The 23,204-nt window shown below is 38.6% G+C and overlaps 1 long non-coding RNA gene across 1 annotated transcript; it reads right to left on the bottom strand.

Moving 5' to 3' along the window:
- Positions 1-5,758: 5,758 nt before the first annotated feature.
- Positions 5,759-23,171, bottom strand: LOC149119662 (uncharacterized). The gene is made up of 3 exons (XR_016228495.1): positions 22,134-23,171; positions 7,533-7,639; positions 5,759-6,956 (listed from the first exon to the last, which is right to left on the bottom strand). It is a non-coding gene; the product is annotated as an uncharacterized LOC149119662 (long non-coding RNA).
- Between the last annotated feature and the right edge of the window lie 33 nt (positions 23,172-23,204).

The following is a 23,204-nucleotide window of genomic DNA, read 5'->3' as shown; positions in this document are numbered from 1 at the left end:
TGGGGTCTCACTAACAGAGATCCTTGATGTAAAACATTTTTTTGCCACAGTGTCTTGGTTTTCCATGCCTGAAATGCTCCATTTCAGCCAGACAAGGAAGCCTCAAGGGCTGATTCTGAGCACTTAAAGCAATTGTCATTCTATGAGTCTGCTGTGGCATTTGTCCCTTTAGTTTGCCTTATTTCCGTAAGTATGATGTTTCCCAGATTCACCCATTTTGTGGCAAATGACTGTATCTCATTTTTTTTTACTGTGTAGTATTCCATGATGTACATATACCATAATTTAGCCAGGATTTGGTTGATAGGCATTTAGGTTCATTCCATGTCTTAGCTATTGTGAATTGAGCTACAATAAATATAGGGGTGCAGATAACATTTTTATTTACTGATTTCATTTCCTTTGGGTAAATTCCCAGGAGTGGGACGGCTAGGTCATATGGTAGGTCTATATTCAGATTTCTGAGATTTCTCCATATTATCTTCCAGAGTGGCTTCACTAGTTCACATTCCCACCGACAGTGGATTAGGGTACCTTTTCCCCTACATCCTTGTCAGCATTCGTTGTTTGTTGATTTCTGTATGAAAGCCATTCTAACTGGAATGAGGTGAAACCTCATTGTGCTTTTGATTTGCATTTCCCTGAGAGGTAGTGATTCTGTGCATTTTTTCATGTGTCTGTTGGACATTGGGATTTCCTTTTTGAAAAATGTCTGTTTAAATCCTTTGCCCATTTCCTAACTGGGTTGTCTGTTTTGTTGTTGTTGAGTTTCTTGATATCTTTATATATTCTAGTTATTAATCATTTATATATTGTATTGCTTACGAATAGTTTCTCCCATTCTGTCAGTTGCCTCTTAACTTTCCTGAGTATTTCTTTTGCAATACAAAAGCTTCTCAATTTGATGTAATCCCATTTGTTAATTTTGGCTTTGACTATCTGTGCCTCTAGGGTCTTTTCCAAGAACTCTGCCAGTGCCAATGTTTTGCAGGGTCCACAATGTTCTCTAATAAGTTGATGTTATCAGGTTGTAGACTTAGGTCTTTAATCCATTTTGAATGGTTTTTTTTTGTAAGAGGTAAGAAGGGATCTTGCTTTGTACTTCTGCATATGGAAATCCAGTTGTCCCACCACCATTTGTTGAAGAGACTGTCCTTGCTCCAGAGATTGGTTTTAGAGCCTTTGTCAAATATCAGTTGGTTATAGATACTTGGTTTTATTTCTGGTGTTTCTATTCTGTTCCATTGGTCTATCCACCTGTCTTTGTACCAGTATCAGGCTGTTTTGATTATAAGTGCCTTGTAGTATGTGTTGAGATTCAGTGTCTCCTATGTTTCCATATGAGTTTCAGCATCATTTTGTCTATATACAAGAGGAATGTCCTTGGTATTTTGCTTGATATTGCATTGAATATATAATTTGCTTTCAGAAGTATGGACATTTTGATGATACTGATACTACCAATCCATGAAAATAGATTTTTTTCCATTTTTTGTATCTTCTTCTATTTATTTCTTTAATGCTTTGTAATTCTCATTGTAGAGATCTTTGACATCCTTGGTTAATTTTATTCCAAGGTATTTTATTTATTTATTTATTTTGTAAATATTGTGAAAGGGATAAATCTTAGAACTTCTTTCTTGGCTAAGGCTTTGTCTGTGTATTCAAAGGCTGTTGATCTTTGTGTATTGTTTTTATCTCCTGATACTTGACATAACTCTTTTATGAGTTCCAATATTCTCTTGGTGGAGTCTTTGGATACCCTGTATATAGAATCATGTCATCTGCAAATAGGAATAGTTTGACTTCCTCCTTCTCAATTTGTATTGCTTTCATTTCTTTTTCTTCCCTAATGTCTCTGGCTAAAACTTCCAGGATTATATTGAATAGCAGTGTTGAGAGTGGGCATCCTTGTCTGGATCTGGATCTCAGTGAGAAGGCTTCCAACTTTTTCCCATTCAGTAGGACACTGGACATGAGTTTGTCATAAATTGCCTTGAATGTGTTGAGGAATGTTCCTTCTATATCCTATTCTCTTAGAGTTTTCATCATGAAGAGGTATCATATTTTATTGACTGCTTCTTCTGCATCTGTTGAGGTAATCATAGAGTTTTTATTTTTCATTTTGTTAATGCAGTGTATCACATTGTTTGACTTGCAAATGTTTTACCATTCCTGCATACCAGGGAAAATGCCACCTGGTCTGTGTGAATGATCTTTCTGATATGTTGCTGGATTCAGTTGGCCAGAATTTTGTTGAAGGATTTTTGCATCTATGTTCACCAGGGAAATTGGTATGTAGTTCTCTTTCTCTGTTGCATTTTTTTTTTCAGTTTCAGGAATTAAGGTGATACTGACTTCATAGAAAAAAATTGGGAGGATACTTTCCCTTTCAATTGTTTTTGAATAACCTGAGAAGAATTGGAGTTAGTTCTTGTTTAACTGTCTGGCCAATGTCTGATAGAATTCAACAGTAAAGCTATCCAGTCCATGAATTTTCTTTGTGGGGAAGGTCTTTATTACTGATTCAATTTCTGTCTTGGTTATGGGTCTGTTTAGTTTTTCCATGGCTTCATGGCTCAATTTATGTAGGTTGTATGTGACCAGGAATCTATCCATTTCTTCTAGGGTTTCTGGTTTGTTGGTGGACAGCTCTTTATAGTAATTTCTGATGATTCCTTTTATTTATGTGATGTTTGTTGTTACATTTCCTTTTTTTTACATTTCCTTTTTCATCTCTAATTTTATTGATTTGGGTCTTCTCTCTCCTTCTTGGTTTAGTCAGGCCAATGCTGGGTCAATTTTGTTTATTTTTTCAAAAAACCAGCTCTTTGTTTTGCTAATCTTTATATTTATTTTTTATTTCAATTTTGTTGATTTCTTCTCTAATTTTAATTATTTATTTTCTCCTACTAATTTTGGGTTTGGAATGGTGTTGTTTTTCTAGATCCCTGAGATGCATTGATAGCTCATTTATTTGGTGCTTTTCCAATTTCGTAATGTAGGCACCAGTTGCTTTAAGTTTTCCTCTTAACACTGCTTTTGCTGTAGCCCATACATTTTGATATGCTGTATTGTCATCTGCATTTGTTTCCAGAAATTGTTTGATTTCTCTTTTGATTTTTTCTATGAAATACTCTTCATTCAGGAGCCTGTTGTTCAGTCTCTATGTGTTTGCATATGTTCTAGAGATTCCTGAGTTGCTGATTTCCAGTGTTGTTCTATTGTGGTCCAAGAAGATGCATGGTATGACTTCGATTTTTTTGAATTTGATGAGACTTGCTTTACGGGCTAGCATGTGGTCAATCCTAGAAAAAGTCCATGCACTGGTGTGAAGAATGTGTATTCTGTAGCTGTAGGATTGAAAGTTCTGTAGATATATATTAGGTTTATTTGGTCTATAATGTTGATTAACTCTGAAGTTTCCTTGTTGATTTTCTTTCTGGTTGATCTATCTTTTGCTAAAAGTGAGGTATTGAAGTCCCCCATTACTACTGTATTTCAGTCTGTGTCTACCTTTAGATCTCTTAACGTTTCTTTTAAATAGCCAGGTGCCTTGTAATTAGGTGTGTATATGTTTATAATAGTTACATCTTCCTGTTGAGTTGATCCCTTAATCATTACATAGTGCTTGGCCGGCGCCGCGGCTCACTAGGCTAATCCTCCGCCTAGCGGCGCCGGCACACCGGGTTCTAGTCCCGGTTGGGGCGCCGGATTCTGTCCCGGTTGCCCCTCTTCCAGGCCAGCCCTCTGCTGTGGCCAGGGAGTGCAGTGGAGGATGGCCCAGGTGCTTGGGCCCTGCACCCCATGGGAGACCAGGAAAAGCACCCGGCTCCTGGCTCCTGCCATCGGATCAGCGTGGTGTGCCGGCCGCAGCGTGCCGGCCGCGGCGGCCATTGGAGGGTGAACCAACGGCAAAAAGGAAGACCTTTCTCTCTGTCTCTCTCTCTCACTGTCCACTCTGCCTGTCAAAAATAAAAAAAAAAATAAAATAAATTAAAAAAAATAAAATAAATCATTACATAGTGCCCTTCTTTGTCTCTTTTAATAGTTTTTGTGTTAAAGTCTATTTTGTCTGTTTAGGATGGCTGGCTACACCAGCTCTTTTTTGGTTTCTTTTAGCATGGGATATCTTTTTCTACCCTTCCAACTTCAGTCTGCATGCATCTTTGTTGGTGAGATGTGTTTCTTGTAGGCAGCAAATAGATGGGTTTTGTTTTTTAATCCATTCAGTCAGTCTGTGTCTTTTAACTGGGGAGTTGAAGATATTTACACTCAAGGTGACTATTGATAAGTAACAACTTTGCCCTGTCATTTTTCCATAAATATTCTTATTTTTTACTTTGAATTTCCTTTGTACTTTCATTGGAAGTTTTTCAGCCTTTCCATTTTTTTGTAGTGATGACCATGTTTCTGTTTTTCTGTGTGCAGCACATTTATAAGCATTTTTACAAGGCTGGACAGGATTTGACAAATTTTTTCAATTTCTGTTTGTTATGGAAGGTCTTTATTTCATATTTATTCATAAATGAGAGTTTTGCAGGGTACAGTATTCTGGGTTGACAGTTTTTTTCTCTTAAGACTTGGAATGCATCTTGCAATTCTTTCCTAACCTGTAGGGTTTTTGATGAGAAGTCTGCTGTGAGTCTAATTGGTGATCCTCTGAAAGTAATCTGACATTTCTTTTGTGCACACTTTAGAAGGGAGGGATTCGAAACAGTCCCTAGTAGAAGTAACTTCATATAGAAATCATAGGGTGGGGTGCTGCGCTGTGGTGCAGCGGGTTAAAACCCTGGCCTGAAGCGCTGGCATCCCATAGGGGCGCCAGTTAGAGACCTGACTGCTCCACCTCCAATCCAGCTCTCTGATATGGCCTGGGAAAGCAGTAGAAGATGGCTCAAGTCCTTGGGCCCCTGCACCTGTGTGGGAGAACTGGAAGAAGCTCCTGGCTCCTGGCTTCAGATCAGCGCAGCTCCAGCCATTGCAGCCAGCTGGGGAGTGAACCATCAGATGGAAGACCTCTCTCTCTCTCTCTCTCTCTGCCTCTCCTCTCTCTGTGTAACTCTGACTTTCAAATAAATAAATAAATCTTTCTAAAAAGCACAGGGCAACAAAAACTGAGTCCTTCTGCCATCTCTGACTTCATAGTTGTCAAAGAAAGACACAAAGTCACTGACCCTCAGTGTCACCAGAGGAAAGTTAGAGGACTGACTCCACAGGGACTGCAAACCCAAATGGCTACAGAGCTGAATAGATAACCTAAATAATTGGAGCAGACTGTCGAAGAGTGTGGCAAGCCAGATAGTGCTAATCTGGCCAAAATGGACAGGTGTTCCAGAATTCTGGTTCATTTCTGCCTTGGGAATTGCAGGCCCATTATTGTGAGTCCATTGGGTTTTTTAAGTTGTAAATAGTTAAATTAAAATTGAATGATGCTTAAAGTTACCTACAAATTTAAACAAATTAAGCTTATGCATTCAATCAACACACTCTTTTTCATATTTGACAGCCAGTTTGTGCTCATGCCAGATGATATGGTAAATCTATTTAGATGTTCAGGGTTTAACATTCTAAAGATCTTTGTTTACTCAAAGCCATGCAAGAAGTTTTCATGTGGTGTGGACATTTGACACAGAGGTTAAGATGCCACATTGTGCCAGCCTGCAGCACAAAGAACCAGGTTTCCTGAAACAGAGAGTGGGAATGGGGACAAGGACGCAAAGAATGGAGCCAAGACAAATCCTAATCAAGGCTGTTTATTCAACAAATCCAGCAGTATTTAAACATGACCAGTTGTATACAAGAAGGCACACAAAAGATTTACATATCTAAAAGACGTTTGGGGTTACAAAGAGTTCCCAACAAGGCTCTTCTACTTAACAGATCATAAAATGTTATCAATCATTCATTACAAGGGTACAATAAAACACCTAAGGGATAAATGCAAGTTTCAAACGTGATTGATTATCTACATGGGTCTCTTGTAAGAAGTGTAACAGTGGGATAAGGTTTTTCCTGCCTCTTCCTGGAACCTCCTTAGCCTTTTGTCCGTGCAGTGCTGTCTCCATCCATATGTTTAAACATAAACAAAAAAGGCGACTGTCTGCGGCTGCCCACACCACATTGAACACCTACATCCCATGTTGGAGTTCCTGGGTTCAAATCCTGGATCTGCTTCTGATTCTAGCTTCCTGTACCTTAGGAGGCAGCAGGTGATGATTCCAAGTACTTGGGTTCCTGCCAGGCATATGGGAGACCCAGATTGAGTTGTAAGCCCCTAGCTTCAGTCTGGCCCAGTCTCAGCTGTTGGTGAATATTTGGGAAATGAACCAGCTGATGGAAGATCCCAGTCTGTCTTTATGTCTGTCCATCTTTCAAATAAAATTTAAAATAAAATTGTAAAAAAAAATTGTGTGTGTGTATGTGTATGCTCTCATTTGTGCTGTAGTACACCAAAATGAAATTCCTTCTGCAATTAGTCTGAAATAGAAGTAGTTTTAGGTCAGTAGTTTAACATTTTAGGTCACCCAGAACAGCATGAACCCATCTAGACTTTTACTGAATTATCATTGAATTTTTTTGCATAAAGAAGGTATTGGTTTCCTAATGAGAACTGTGAAATCTGCTGTGAAATGCTTCTAGCCTCATTGTTCCTTGTTACAAAGAGAATAACATTCTCTATTTAAATTCCTTATCTGAATCAAGAATTCCAAGAACAGAACAAAACAGATAAAACCAAATCTCAAAGAAAAATAACTTATTTCTGAAAGATTGTAACAATTTATCAAAGCTCCAAAAACCTATCACACTCCTGGCACTCTGAACATTTTGTTTCTTTTTCCTTTAAAATCCCTCTGATTTTCATGTTTCAAGAGATACTCCCCGTATGTGTCCTTCCTGTTGCAGAAGCTTGAATACCTTATGTGCTTGCTTGCAGTTAAAATCTCATAAAGATTCTGAAAGTTCAAGAGGAAAAATTAACTGAAATTAAATGCTCTCAACATCTCTTTTATTTATGACACTCTAAGGTTGAAAACCAAATAATTCAAATAATTCAAAGTGATTGTTGGAAGACTACAGTTATTGACTGGGTGTAATGAACTAAAGCAAGGAAAAGTACAATTGATTATTAGAAGAACAGAGAAACTGACAAAAAATAAGTTTTGGGTATAAGGTTTTTTGATGGTGGTGATAGAGGTGGTAAATTTATACATAGGCCTGTGACGGTGAGGTTTTGCTAGGACATCCAAATGTCAGCATTTTGATTCCAATTTGAACTACAGACAGATGCATACATTAGAAGCAACAGCTGGAGATAAAAATGATCTTAGTGATCCTAGTTGAAGCAGTGACAGAAGACCAGGAAACTCCAGGCAGGCATTTGGCCTAGCACTGAAGCTGCTGGTAGGACTGCCTGTATGCCATACAGCAGTTATGTGGGTTTGAATCCTGGATCCACTCCCAATTCCAGATTCCTGACAATGTGTACCCTTGGAGGTAGCAGGTGATGGCTTTAGTAGTTAGGTCCTTACCATTCATGTGAGAGACCTGGATCAAGTTCCTGGCTTCCAGCTTCAGCCTGACCTAGATCCAAAGAAGATATGTAGAAGAGGTGGCATTGAACCTTGAGAAGTGTTTCCTTATGTGATGAGAGAAAGAGGAGAAGACTGTAAGTGATTAGAAAAACTATAGAGGAATCATAAAAATATAATATAATGGAAATTAGTAGAATGATAAATGAAAAATTACAAAATGAAGATGTTAATATTTATGCTTCACTCTTGCTACCTGGTCTAATTTTTATTATAATTTTATTGCAGTTTTTTCTTTTTAAAATTTTATTAATATAAACAGAACAGATTTGGTATATTTTATAGGTACAATCTAAGAAAGTAACCATATTTCCCTACCTTCCTTTTTCCCTCCCTCAATCCGCCCTCCTTCCTTCCCTTTTTGTTTATTTTAATTTTTGAAAAAACAATTTCAATATACTCTATAATCACAGGTTTAATGCACTACTAACCATAATATTCAACAAGTAAAAAGTAAAAAGGGCACAGTTCCACAAAAGTGCAAACAAGGGCTAAAACAATCAAATCATAAGATGTCTGTTTCATTCCTAAACTTTTATTTGTATTCTATGTTAGTTTTGCCACATATCAAGGAAAACATGATATTTGTCTTTGGGGACTGGCTTATTCCATTAAGAATAATGGTTTCCAGTTGCATCCATTTTGTTGCAAAAGACAAGATTTCATTTGTTTTCATGGCTGAGTAGTAGTCCCATAGTGTATATATTTCACATTTTCTTTATACAGTCATCAACTGATGGACATTTGGGTTAATGCAAGCAGATAACATGGTGAGTACCTCTTAATCGGTAAAATAAAATGTGTTATTTTGGGAAACAAAATGGAGCAATCTGTAGTTTTACAGCACAAAGAAGGAGGCATTATTGCAATGTGGCTAATTATTGTCTGGATTTTCATGTGCAAAAGCACATATGAAAGCAGACACTAGAGTGATCTCAGCTAGAAGGCAGATTAGGAAGCTTCCCCATGCAAACAGTAAGTAAGCAACAATATTCTGAACAAAGTATTTTTTTGGGAATTCTGACAGTTAAGAATCTACAGTATTCAACTGAATGTCCAGTCAAGAAAAAGACCCTGGAAACAATAACATTTTTTTAACATTTTTTGCTTACTCTTTCCCCACCTCCTCCCCAGTCTGGTATGGCAACATTAAAGGGAAGCTGCTCAATACCTGGACCCTCCAAAGGTAAGAACAGAAGAAAGAAAACTTTGTTTTCAACATTGTAGCTTGTCTAGGGCCTGCCTGAGGGAATAGCCTCTATTTCACCAAACTCAGAGTATTGGGAATGGTGATTTAGATCGTATATCAGCTTGAAGTTCACGAATGGCAGAGGTTGGTGCCACAGCATATGCAAATGACTGAAAGACTACACACTCGTGAGTACTGGGGAGCAAGATATTATAGACAAAAGAATGCAAGCAAATACCTAAGACCTGAAGAATAAGCAAGGCTGATACTCTGGAGGAAATTAAGACATTTTAAAATGAGTCATGTACAATGGGGAACTGGAGAAAAAGCACATACAGAAACCCAGAGAAGACATAAGTTCAGAAAAGGCCCAAGAACACATTAAATCCTTATGCTGTGCTGAACAGTGAAGGGCTGGCACAGAGCCAGTCTGCACAGACTAAAGGAAGTGACTGGTTTTTCAATGTGCAATTTCAGCAGCAAATCGTACATCAAATAAAGACTAGGACACACTCCCTTTTCAAAAAGACAAAATAAATCTCAAGAAATCATTCTTTCAAGAAGATAGGATTCAGAATTACATGACAGAAGCTTCAAAACTGTCCAAATGCTCAATGACCTAAAAGAGAACATTGACAGAGAACTAAAGAAAGTAAATCAGGAAAGCTAAACATGAACAAAATCAGAATATCAAGAAAGAGTTAGAAACAATGATAAAGAAATGAACACATTCTGGGATTGAAAAATAAAATAATTGAATGGGAAAATTTACTACAATATTTGAATAACAGATTTCAATAGAAGAAATAATAAGCAAATTGGAACACAGATCAATTGACATTCTTGTGTCAGAAGAGAGGAAAAAAAAGAGTGGAGAAAGAGGACAGTGCATAAGAGGTTTATGATATACAATAAAGCCAAATGATATGTGCTTTACAGGAGTCACAGGAAGAAGAAATAGGAGGGAAAGGGGCAGATAACTTATTCACAAATTCCCCCCAAGTGAGAGAAGACATGAATATACAAATAAAAGAAGCTCAACAAATTCAAAGTAGGTTGAACTGAAAAGAAATGCACCAATGCAGAGTTAGACAGAGACAGACAGAGAGAAAGGTCTTCCTTTTTTCCGTTGGTTCATTCCCCAAATGGCCACTACGGCAAGTGCGCTGTGGCCGGCGCACTGCGCTGATCCAAAGCCAGGAGCCAGGTGCTTCTCCTGGTCTCCTATGCGGGTGCAGGGCCCAAGCACTTGGGCCATCCTCCACTGCACTCCCTGGCCACAGCAGAGAGCTGGCCTAGAAGAGGGGCAACCGGGACAGAATCCGGCGCCCCAACCGGGACTAAACCCTGTGTTACCGGCTGGGTTACCACACTTTAATCAGTTTCAAAAGCCAGTAACAAATAATTTAGAAAACAACATTAGAAAAGTGACTACTCATTCATAAATGACACTTATTAAGATTATTCGTGGATTTCATAGCAGAAGTCTTGCAGGCTATAAGGCAGTGGGATGATACATTTCAATATGTGAAAGGGAAAAAAACCTGTCAACTGAGAATTTTATATTTATTAAACTTTGCTTCAAATATGAGAGTGATATTTAGTCTTTGCCAGATAAATAAAACCTGAAAGAGCTCATTAACCTTAGACCTGCCCTTCCAGAAATTATAGAGCCCATCCAGTTCAAAAGAAAGAATATTAGACTCAAATACACTAAGAACGTATATTAAGTTAGGGCCAGCATTGTGGCATAGCACCCTAAGCTGCACCTGTCTTGCTGGCATCCCATATGGGCACTGGTTCTTGTCCAGGATGTTCCACTTCAAATCCAGCTCCCTGGTAATGTGCCTGGAAAAGCAGTGGAAGATGGCCCAAGTACTTGAACCCCTGCACCCACATGGGAGACCTGGATGAAGCTCCTGGCTCCTGGTTTCAGCCTGGCCCAGCTCTGGTTATTGCAGCCCTTTGGGGAGTGAACCAGTGCATGGAAGACCTCTCTCTTGCACTGTTTATCCCTCTTTCTGTAGCTCTTTCAAATAAATAAATACACTTTTTAAAAAGAAAGTATACTAACTCAAAACCATCAGAAAATAAACTTCTACAAAAACGGTAAATACATGGACAAATATAGATTCCAGTATTATAATTTTGGAAAAATGAAAGCATAGAAATAATTATAAAGCTATGTTAATGAGTGCACAGTATATAAAGATGTAAATTGGAACATGAATAACGTAAAGTGCGTGGGCTGAACTGTATAGGAGTATTTTTATGTAATTGAACTTAAATTGTTTTTTAGTCTTCTCAGTTGCTAAAATAGAATACTTGAGATTGTAGTTCATTAAGAAAAGTTGCTAATTACAGCTCACAAGAGCTGAAGTCCAAGAGCACGGCACTGTCTTCTGTTTGACTTCTGTTGAGGGCCATGCCATGGAAACCGGATGTGGGCATACGCAGAAGAGAAGCACAAGTGGCACAAGTGCCAGAAAAGAAAGGAGAGTGAGTCCAGGAAGTCAAATTCACTTTACAACAGTCTGCTCTCAAAACAACTAACTCAGGGGCTGCAGCCTATGATGCTGCATCCTATATCAGAGCCGATTTGAGTCCTGGCTGCTCCACTTTCAATCCTGCTCCCTGCTAATGTGCCTGGGAAAGCAGCAGAAAATGGCCTAAGTCCTTGGGTCCCTGCCACCTCAACAAAGCTCCTGGATCCTGGCTTCAGCCCAGCCCAGACTCCACCAATGTGGCTATTTGGGGACTGAACGCTGGTTCAGGGTACTGATGGAAGATCTCTCTGTCTCTCCTTCTCTCTCTGTAACTCTGCTTTTCAAAAATAAGTAAATCGTTAAAAACAAATAACTAAATAACTGCGTCTTGCAGGAGTTACATTAACCTATTCAGGAAGGTGGAGGCACCACAACCTAATTACCTCTTAATGGTCCCATTGCCTCTCAATATTGTTACATTGGGAATCAAGTTTTTTCCCCAGATAACTTTTATTTAAGGTACACAAACCTCATACATCTCATAAATACAAATTGAGGAACATAGTTATTCTTTCCACCCTACCCTCTTTCTGACCTGCACTCCCACCCGTCTTTCTCCTCCCTCTTCTATTCTCATTCTTATTTTTAATAAGATATATTTTCAGTTAAACTTATACACAAAAGATTAACCCTACACTGAAGTATAGAGTTTAGCAAATACTATGAAAAAAAAACTGTCCCTCAACAGTCGAGACAAGGGCTGCTCAAAGTAGCTCCTTTGTCAAAGATAAGTTGGTTGTAGATGGGTGGATTGATTTCTGGCATTTCTATTCTGTTCCATTGGTCTATCCATCTGTTTTTGTGTCAGTACCAGGCTGTTTTGATTATAACTTCCCTGTAGTATGTTTGAAATCTGGTATTGTGATGCCTCCAGCTTTGTTTTTGTTGTATAAGAGTGCTTTAGCTATCCAGGGTGTCCTGTGTTTCCATATGAAATTCAGAATCGTTTTTTTTTCTTTTGAGAAAAATGTCTTTGGTATTTTGTTTGGGATTGCATTGAATCTGTAAATTGCTTTTGGACTTTTGGTAGTATGGATATTTTGATAATATTGGTTCTTCCAATTTATGAATATGGAAGATTTTTCCACTTTTTGTGTCTTCTATTTCTTTCTTTAATGTTTTGTAATTTTCATTGTAGACATCTTTGACATCCTTGGTTAAATTTATTCCAAGGTATTTAATTTTTTGTAGATACTGTGAATGAGACTGATTTTTTTTTTTTTTTTGGCAGGCAGAGTGGACAGTGAGAGAGAAAGACAGAGAGAAAGGTCTTCCTTTGCCATTGGTTCACCCTCCAATGGCCGCCACGGCCGGCGCGCTGTGGCTGGCACACTGCGCCTATCTGAAGGCAGGAGCCAGGTGCTTATCCTGGTCTCCCCATGGGGTACAGGGCCCAAGCACTTGGGCCATTCTCCACTGCACTCCCTGGCCACAGCAGAGAGCTGGCCTGGAAGAGGGGCAACCGGGACAGAATCTGGTGCTCTGACCGGGACTAGAATCTGGTGTGCCAGCGCTGCTAGGTGGAGGATTAGCCTATTGAGCCACAGCGCCGGCCGAATGAGGCTGATCTTAAAAATTCTTTCTCAGCTGTGGCATTGTCGTGTTTACCAATGCTATTGATTTTTGTGTGTTAATTTTATATCCTGCCACTTTACCAAACTCTTTTATGAGTTCCAATAGTTTCTCAGTGGAGTCTTTTGGTTCCCCTATATATCGAATTTTGTCTTCTGCAAATAGGGATACTTAAACTTCTTCCCTCTCAATTTGTATCACTTTGATTTCTTTTTCTTTCCTAATGGCTCTGTTTAAAACTTCCAGAACTAGATTGAATAGCAGTGGTCAGAATGCTTATCCTAGTTTGATTCTGGATCTTAGTGGGAATGATTCCAACTTTTCCTCATTCAATAAGATGCTGGCCATGAGATTGTCATAAATTGCCTTGAATATGTTGAGGAATCTTCCTTCTATACACAATTTGCTTCAGGTTTTCATCGTGAAAGAATGTTGTATTTTTCAAATGCTTTATTTGCATCTATTGAGATAATCACATGTTTTTTGTTCTTCAGTTTGTTAATGTGATGTATCACATTGATTGATTTGCAAATGCTGAAGCATCCCTGCATACCAGGGATAAATCCCACTTGGTCCATGTGAATGATCTTTCTGATGTGTTGTTGGATTTAATTGGTTAGGATTTTGTCGTGGACTTTTGGATTCATGTTCACCAGGGAAATTGGTATGTAATTCTCTTTCTCTGTTGTATCTTTTTCAGGTTTAGGAGTTAAGGTGATGTGGCTTCATAGGAGGAATTTCCATTGTTTTGAATAGCTTGAGAAGAATTGGCATTAGTTCTTTAAATGCCTCATGGAATTTAGCAGTGAAGCCATGTGGTCCTCGTTTTTTTTTTTTTTGTTGGAAGTATTTTTATTACTGATTCAATTTCTGTCTTGATTATTGGTCTGTTTAGGTTTTTCCATGTCTTCAAGGCTAGATTTTGGTAGGTTGTTTGTGTACATGAATCTATGCATTGCTTTTAAGTTTCACAATTTGTTGCCATACTTTGTAGTAACTCCTGATGATTCTTTTTATTTCTGTGGTATCTGTTGTTATGCTTACTTTTTCATCTATAGTTCTATTGGTTTAGTTCATCTCTTTTATTTTTGGTTAGTTGGGCCAATGGTATTTCAACTTTGTTTATTTTTTCAAAAAACCAGCTATTCATTTTGCTGATCTTTTATATTGTTTTTCAGTTTCCATTTTGTTTATTTCTTCTCTAATTTTAATTATTTTTTGCCTCCTGCTAATTTGGGGTTTGGTTTGCTGTTGTTTTCCTAGATCCTTGAGATGCACTGATAGCTCATTTATTTGGCACCTTTCCCATTTCTTGATGTAGTCAGCCACTGTACATTCAGGAGCATGTTATTCAGTTTCCATGTTTGCACATGTTCTAGAGATTCTTGAGTTGTTGATTTCAAGCTTCATTTCATTGCAGTATGACAAGATGCATGGTTTGATTTCAATTTTTTTGAATTTGCTGAGACTGGCTTTATGGCCTAGCATGTGGTCTATCCTAGAGAAAGGTTCATGCACAGATGAGAATAATAGATATTCTGCAAATGTGGAATGAAAAGTTCGAAGATATCTGTTATTTCTATTTGTTCTATAGTGTCCATTAAGTCTGTTGATTCTTTGCTGATTTCTTGTTGGGTTGATCTGTCCATCACTGAGAGTGGGTTGTTGAAATCTGCCATTGCTATGGTATTGGGGGCTATGTCTTCCTTTACATCTATTAACACTTCTTTTAAAAAGCTAGGATCCCTGTAAGTGGGTGTATATATGTTTTGTACAGTCACATCTTCCTGTTTAATTGATCCCTCAATTATTACATAGTGCCCTTCATTGTCTCTATTAACAGTTTTTGTGTTAGAGTCTATTTTATCTGATATTAATATGGCTACATCTGCTCTTTTTTGTTTTTTGTTAGCATAGAATATCTTTTTCCATCTTTTCACTTTCAGTCTGTGTATCTTTGTTGGTGAGATGTGTTTCTTGTAGGCAGCAAATAGATGGGTCTGGTTTTTTAATCCATTCTGCCAGTCTGTATCTTTTAACTGGATAGTTGAGGTCATTTGCATTCAAGGTGATTATTGACAAGTAATGACTTGGCTCTACCGTTTTCCCGTAAATATTCCTATTGTTTACTTTGAATTTCTTTTGTACTTTTTGGGAGATTTTTTGCCTTCACCTTCTTTATTTTTTTGTGTGTTAAGAATTATTTATTTATTTGAAAGACTTACACAAAGAGGAGAGGCAGAGAGAGAGAGAGAGAGAAGGAGAGAGAGAGAGAGAGGTCTTTCATCCGATGGTTCACTCCCCAACTGGCTGCAATGGCTGAAGCTGAGCAAATCCAAAGCCAGGAGCCAGGAGCTTCCTCTGGGTCTTCTATGTGGATGTAGGGGTTCAAGGATTTGGGCCATCATCTATTGCTTTCTCAGGCCATAACATAGAGCTGGATTGGAAGAGGAGCAACCAGAACTAGAACCGGCACCCTTATGGGATGCTGGCATTTCAGACCAGAGCATTAACCCGATGAGCCACAGTGCCAGCCCCTTCACCTTTTTTCATGGTGATGACCATGTTTCTTTGTTTTTGTGTGTAGCACATTGTTAAGCATCTTTTGTAAGGCTGGTTGAGTGGTGACAAATATGTTCAATTTCTGTTTGTTATGGAAGATTTTTATTTCATCTCTATTCATAAATGAGAGCTTTGCAGGTTACAGTATTATGGATTGGCAGTTCTTTTCTCTTAAGGCTTGGAATATATTTCGCCATTGTCTTCTTGCCTGTTAGATTTCTGATGAAAACAACTGTGAGTCTAACTGGCGATCCCTTGAAAGTAATTTGACATTTCTCTCATGGACATTCTAGATTCTTTTCTTTGTTTTAATGTGGAAAGTTTGACTACAATGTGTTGTGGTGAAGATCTTTTCTCATCATGTCTATTATGACTTTTATGTGCTTCCTGTATTTGGGCATTCCTATCTTACTCCAAATTGGGGAAGATTTTTGTTATCATTTCACTAAAAACACCTTCTAATCCATTCTTTCTTTCCATGCCATCAGGAACTCCTAAGACCATATATTGGGTCATTTGATAATATCCAGTAAATCTCCAACACTGTTTTTAATTTTTCTAATTTCTTCTTCTTCTTCTTCTTCTTCTTCTTCTTCTTCTTCTTCTTCTTCTTCTTCTTCTTCTTCTTCTTCTCCTCCTTCTTCTTCTTCGCCTCCTCCTCCTCCTCTTCCTCCTCCTCCTCCTCCTTGATCTGACTGTAAAATTTCCAGATTTGTCTTCTAATTCAAATATTCTTTCTTCTGCCTCACTGAGTGTTTTTAAGGCTTTCCACCACATTTTTTATTTTATCTATTGAATTCTTCATTTCTAATATTTCATTTTGGTTTCTCTTTTAAATCTCAATTTAGTGGGAAAATTTTCATTCATGTCATGTACGGATTTCTTTATTTCATGGATTTGCTTCTGATTACTTCTACATAATCCTACAATCAGATTTTTTAATTCCATTTCTGGCATTTCTTCAGACTCATCATCTTCACATTCTAGTATCGAAATGTTTTGTTCTTTGGAAGGCATCATGGTGTCTTCTTTTTTTAATCTCTGTGATTATTTTTATGCATTTGTGGAGGTACTTATTGCTTTCTTTTTTTCCCCTCTGATGGATTTTATCTATGGATAAAATTTTAATTTTTTATCTATTCATCTGTGGCTGAATGGAGTGTCTGCTCTTTCAGTGAATACCTAGAGGTGTGTTGTGGGTGTGGCCAGGGAGCTCTATTCAGAGCTCCAGGGTGAGGGGCATGTACAAGGTGACACCCATGTTGGATGTGGTAAATATCTTCTTTTTTTTTTTATCAGAGGGGTGGATTTGATCAGTTTTGTTGGCATAGTCTCATGTTCACCTCCTCTCCTCCAAGGCGACCAATGCCTGGGTGCTAGCACAAGTCGATGCAGTATTCATCCAGATCCACACAAAGGATCTGTGCAGTCCTCAACTCAGTGTGAACATGGATCCCACAACAATAATCTTCCCCACACAATCAGTGGCCACTGAGCATGTGGAGCTGCCCACAGCAACTTCCCAAAGACTTAGCCACACCATGTGCCTTCCCACACAACAACAGTCTTTTCACAGTCCCAGCACATAAGGCTCTCACAGTCCCAGCACATAAGGCTCACACAGTCATGGGCACACAGACCCCTCTCAATTCTCCCAGCCAAACTCAGGCATCTCCTCTCTGCTGGTTGCTGGCACAGCTGTTATGTATTTCCAAAATGGCACCTGCCCTCTCTCAACTAGTTACAGAATACTGTTGTTGGGTGATTAGGGAGAAAGAAACGTGCCCTCCTCTTTTCCCTCTAGATTGGCAGATACACTGTCCCACACTGGGCTCCAAGCTGGACTTATGTCAGGCTTTCCCCACAGCTTTATTGCCAGTGGCTTGGGCTTCTACAATCTGGTCTCACTTCACTCTCCAAAGCTGGCTGTCAGCTGCTGGGGTCCTGTGTTGTATCCATGTTCATGCTGCACATCCACACCCTCCATGTAGATCCACAGCATCCCTCTAAGTTGTGCAGAGTTTCCACTGCAGTTTTCTCCCCAACTGTTCCCTGAGATTTCACTCTCTCCACTTTATTTTTTAACTACCTTCCCCTAAGCTAGAGCAATAAGCTCTCTCCCTATTCCACCATCTTGGAATCTCTCTTTGGGAATTAAATTTCAACATGAGTTTTACCAGGGGCAAATCATATCCAAACCACAAGTTGTTATCAGTTTAAAAGCCATTTCTATAAGTTTAAAATGTTACACACAATACCTATCATAGCCACAAATAAAGTATCTGAAGAATGTACACATTAAGTAGACAATGAAGACATTTCATTATGAAAAATGAACTATGGAGTAGGCATTTGGCACAGCAGTTAAGATGCCACTTGGGAGGTCTGCAGCCTGTATTGAAGTGCTTCAGTTGGAGTCCAGGCTTCATGTAGGATTTCACCTTCTTGCTAATATGCACCCTGGGAGGCAGCAGAAAATGGTTCAAGTGCTTGGGTCTCTGCCACCCACCGAGAAGATTGAGTTCCAACCTCCTGCACAGCACATTTTAGCCTGGCTCAGACTTGGCTATTGCAGACAGTTTAGAAGTGAACCAGCAGATGGAAGACCTCTGTCTGTCTCTTTCTCTGTTAGCTTTATAAAATGTTTTAAAAATTTTAAAAAAACACATGAAAATAAACTAAACAAAAAGTAAGATAAGAAGAAAGGAAATGAGGAACAAAAAAGCCATAAGACATACTGAAAACAAATAAAGTGTGATAATAAATCCTTCTGTATCAGTAATTATAATAATGAAAATTGATTGAACTCTAATAGAAATCAATCATTGCCTGAATGTATAAGAGAACAGAATCCAACTATATGCTGTCTATGAATTTCACCTTAAATGTCAGTACATACATAATTGATATGAAAGTATAGAAAAAAAGGCATCCCATAAAAATAATTAACCAAAAGATAACAGGGCTATATATTTGAACATTAGAAAAAACATATGTTAAGCTAAAAAATCTTATGAGATCAAGAAAGATATTAGATAATAAGAGGATCAACTCTTTAAAATGATATTATATTCATAAATATGCATGAACCAAACATCAGAGCTCCTAAGTAGATGAATAAAGCATTAACAGGATTTTAGAGAGAAATATATACCACTACAATAATAGTAAGAAACATCAATATCCCACTTAAAATAGTAGAAGATATAATGAGGCATGTGATCAATAAGTAAATAGAGGACTTGAACAACAACATCGAACAAATGGATCTAACAGATAAAAGAACACTCCAATCAAGAACAGAATACACATTTGTCTTAAGTGGAAAAATGAGAATGTGGAACATTTTCTAGTATAAAAAATGCTTATCCACAAGATGCCTAGACAAATTTAAGAATTTAGATGAAAACCATTCAAAGTATGTATCCTTTCCAGTTACAATAGAATGAATAGTGAAGAAAAATCAGAAAATACTAACTATGTGAATTAATCAGCATACTCCTACACAACTAACAAGCTGAAGTAGAAATCAGAAAGAAAATTTTTAAATATCTTTATCTTTATATAAATGAAAATGAAAACACAATATATGCTTAGTGAAATAAACCAAGCACAGTGAAACACATACTCTATGATCTCATTTATATATGGAGTCTGAAAAAGTCACTCTCCTAGAAACAGAGAATAGCAAGCTGTCACCAGAGAGTAGTATGAGGGAGGTGAAAGTATGGGGGGAAAGGAGATGCTTATCAAAGGGTATGAAGATTCAGTTAGACTGAAATGTCCACGGGAAAGCTGAATTAAATGGTAAATTTATTTTGGTGCAAAAGAAATTCTTGCAGCTTTTTCATAATATGCATTTTCCATGAACTTTTTGAAGGCCTCTTGTAAGCATTGGCAAAGACATAGAGAAACTAGAAGCCTTATTCTGTTTGGGGAATTTAAGATGCTATGGAAAACAGTATAATGGTTCCTCAAAAAATGGCAAATAGAATTACCATTATGTTCCTGCAATTCCACCTGTATGTGTATACCTAAAATAATTGAAAGTCAGGTCTTGAAGAGGTATTTACACACTAATATTCATAGCCACATTTTCTTTTCTTTTTTTTTTAATTTTTTTGACAGGCAGAGTGGACAGTGAGAGAGAGAGAGAGAGACAGAGAGAAAGGTCTTCCTTTGCCATTGGTTCACCCTCCAATGGCCGCCGCGGCCGGCGCACCGCGCTGATCCAAAGCCAGGAGCCAGGTGCTTCTCCTGGTCTCCCATGGGGTGCAGGGCCCAAGCACTTGGGCCATCCTCCACTGAACTCCCTGGCCACAGCAGAGAGCTGGCCTGGAAGAGGGGCAACAGGGACAGAATCTGGTGCCCCAACCGGGACTAGAACCCGGTGTGCCGGCGCTGAAAGGTGGAGGATTAGCCTAGTGAGCCGCAGCGCCGGCCCATAGCCGCATTTTTCATAGTAGCCAAGTGTGAAAGATATTCTAACATTCATTTTAGATGAATGGATAAACAATATGTGATGTATACAAATAAAAGAAAATTATTCAGCCTTAAAAGGGAAGGAAATTCTATCACATGCCACAACATGGACAAACTTTGAGGACATTATGCCAAGGGAAATAAGCTAGTTACAAAAAGAAATATATAATTCCATTTACTTGAAGTATTTAGAATAGTGAAATTCACAGAGATAGAACATAAAATGGTGGTTTCTAGGGGTTGGGAACAAGAGCCAATGGGAAAGTATTATTCAATAATATAAAGTCTCAGTTTTGCATGAGGAACAAAGTTCTAGAAATGAACAGTGGTGATGGCTGCACAACACTATGAATGCACTTAATAGCACAGAACTATAGGTTTAAAAATGCTTAAGGTGGCACATTCTGTTTTATGTATATTTTAGCACATTCTAAAGGGTATGCATTACTGTCCTCTTTACCAAGGACAGAGAAGCTTTCATTGGTGTCCATTTGATATGTTCATTTATTCTTTTGCCAATATTATACTGTACCTGTAGCCTTCCCTGAGTGAAGCTCTGTGGGAGGTTCATCGAGGTTATTGACAATGCAGATTTTCCTTTGTGCCAGACAAAAAAAAGTACTGGGACTTGATGGAATGTACAAGCTGTCACTGCTACACAGCTTGGTGTCAGGGCTTTCTATTGAAAGGCACGTTTTTGGAATGCTATGAAGGCTACCTAGATAGCCCTTCAGAGCTGTCAGGGTCTAAAACCTTTCTCAAACAGGTGTTTGATATCTGAGTAAAGCACAAGGTAAAGAGCATATAAAAAACCTGAGAAATGTTTCCTCAAAGTTTCTGAAGCATGTTTTTTTTTTCAGTAATAACTTTGGAAAAGCTGTCATTATATTAAGCAAAGTTATAATAGAAGTGGAACAAAATGGAAATTTTATTCTTTTGAATTTTGTTTAATTGCTTTCAAGGTGAAATGGCAGCATTTATTCTTCATGCACTTCATTTATTTTCCAAAATTAAAAAAGAAAAAAAGCTCTCCTCAAGTAGTTTTGTCTTTTTAAATTCAGTTAAGTCAGTTTCACTTGAGTCATTCCTCACTTCAAAGCCTCTAGGAAAAAAAAGAACCATTTGGCCAGTGGAGGAGAAATGGAAAGAAGCTTGGTAACGTTGGTGGTAGGATCTCCCCAAAACGTTGAGCATCAGCTACTAGTCACAATAAGAATGTATTAGTATGAGACACACATGAACAACTTTCTTCTTATTCAACCAACCAACCAACCAAGTGGCTAGTGTGAAAAGAATGCCAACATGTATTAAAATAAAGCTTGAAATGAAAAATTAAGACCAGCTTGTACATATGATTCAACAGTTGAAAAAGTTAACCATAAGGTATAAGAGTTCATTACTTAAAAGAATTTGTAACTTACAGCATTTTACTAGTCAGATAGATCTCCAAGGCTATGACAACAATGTTTCTTTTGTCTTAGCTGCATTTAATTTCACTTCTGAAACATCTGAATCTATTTTCTATTAAACCTATTTATATAATTCACTATTTCACTGTTTCTCTTAATTTGTACACATTACAGTATATTTAATTGAAGGACTACCATTGACTCTGTTTAATAATGGCTGTATTTTTGTTTGTTTTTAATACCATCTATCCCAGAAACATGCTGCTATTTTTCTTTGTATGCCTGTTGCCTTAAGCACTGATTAATTAAGAACATTAAGATGTTCCTTTGATATTCAGTAAGGAAACCTTAGGTAAACACAGTGTTTTTCATCTGTTATTTTGGCAAAACATTATAAGCAATGCCTTTATAAAACCCCTCATTCATAAGTAATAGTCATTTTCTAGTCCCAGGAGGATATTAGGGTCTGAATTAGATTTATTGTGCCCCACACAGAGTGCTTTTCTCAGTCAATGATCAGTTCTGCTCTACAATCATTTTCAATTTCCTTTTCTACTTCAAAGCCAAGAATATTCTCTTAACTTCTTCCTAAAATAAAACAGAAAGTACCCTATGGCCTCAACAGATAATGTATTTTAAATTCTTGCTTAAAGATTTAATTTTACAGAAGGCGAATTTTTAGAGCATGTAGTCTTTTAAATAATAAAAAAAGCATCTAAAGACAATATTTCAAAGTTATAAAAAAACACAGACCTTGGCTTTTTCTAGTTTTCATTCTTACCTATAACTCCCACAGGAAAGGGAATTAGAATATTTAAAATACTCTTCTAATGTTTGTGTCGCTCCCCCACTTGCGGAGGAACGACACCGGACGCTGTTTTCTTTCCCCAGTCCTTCCCAGATTTGCTGCCGCTCCCCCACCTCCGCAGAGGAGTGGCACCAACGAGCTCTCCGACCGACTCTCTCAGGCGGCCCCACATGTGGCCCCACATGTTGTCTCTCTCCCCCTTTTATAGTCCTCTCCCACCAATCCGTACTGTGCTGCCGGCGTGCTGAGCATGCCGCTTTCTTCCAATCAGAGGCTGGATCAGGAATCAGCTAATTGAGGAAGCAGCTGTGTAAGATTTGTTTTCTCCCTCTCAGCGCCATATGGTGGGAGATCAGACGTATAGAGTTAGTTTCAGTCCACAGTCTCAGTACTTAATTGTCTCCCGGGAGCCCCGCCATGTTGCGGGAGATGGACCCTGTTCCCCACAGATTCCCCCTTCTTTTTATTCTTTGTGGCGTTGATACGTGCTTGTCTTCGGTGCCCCATGGCACATACTCTGCTCTGCTAGAGTTGCCCGCAGGTGCTTATCGCCCTAGGCAGTCCGAATCCGAGTTCTCTCATCGCCATGTTGTGGGGAGGCTTTCTTATTTCTTTCTATTTTATTTCTCTCTATTCGGCTTTCCTCTCCCCCCGCGGCTTTTCCGAATCACGGCCTAGCTTTCGTCTCTGCTACAGTTTAGCTTTCATCTCCGCTACGGCCCAGCTTCCCCGCAGCTTTTCGTCTTTCTGTCCCCGCGGCTTTCTTCCCGCAGCTTTTTGTCTCTGTCTCTCTCTCCCCCGCGGCTTTTCTGAATCATGGCCTAGCTTTCATCTCTGCTACAGTTTAGCTTTCGTCTCTGCTACGGCCTAGCTTCCCCGCTGCTTTTTGTCTTTTCCCTTCTCCTTCCTGGCTTTCTCCCAGCAGTCCGTATCCGAGTCACGGAACCACTTGTTGCTCCCCCACTCGTGGAGGAACGACACTGGATGTTGTTTTCTTTCCCTGGTCCTTCCCGGATTTGCTGCCGCTCCCCCGCCTCCGCGGAG

This window comes from Oryctolagus cuniculus, chromosome X, assembly GCF_051225735.1.
Source record: "Oryctolagus cuniculus isolate XC-2025 breed Fujian yellow rabbit chromosome X, ASM5122573v1, whole genome shotgun sequence".
NCBI lineage: Eukaryota > Metazoa > Chordata > Mammalia > Lagomorpha > Leporidae > Oryctolagus > Oryctolagus cuniculus.
Note: the sequence above shows the minus strand (reverse complement) of the source record. Positions and strands in the feature narration are given on the sequence as shown.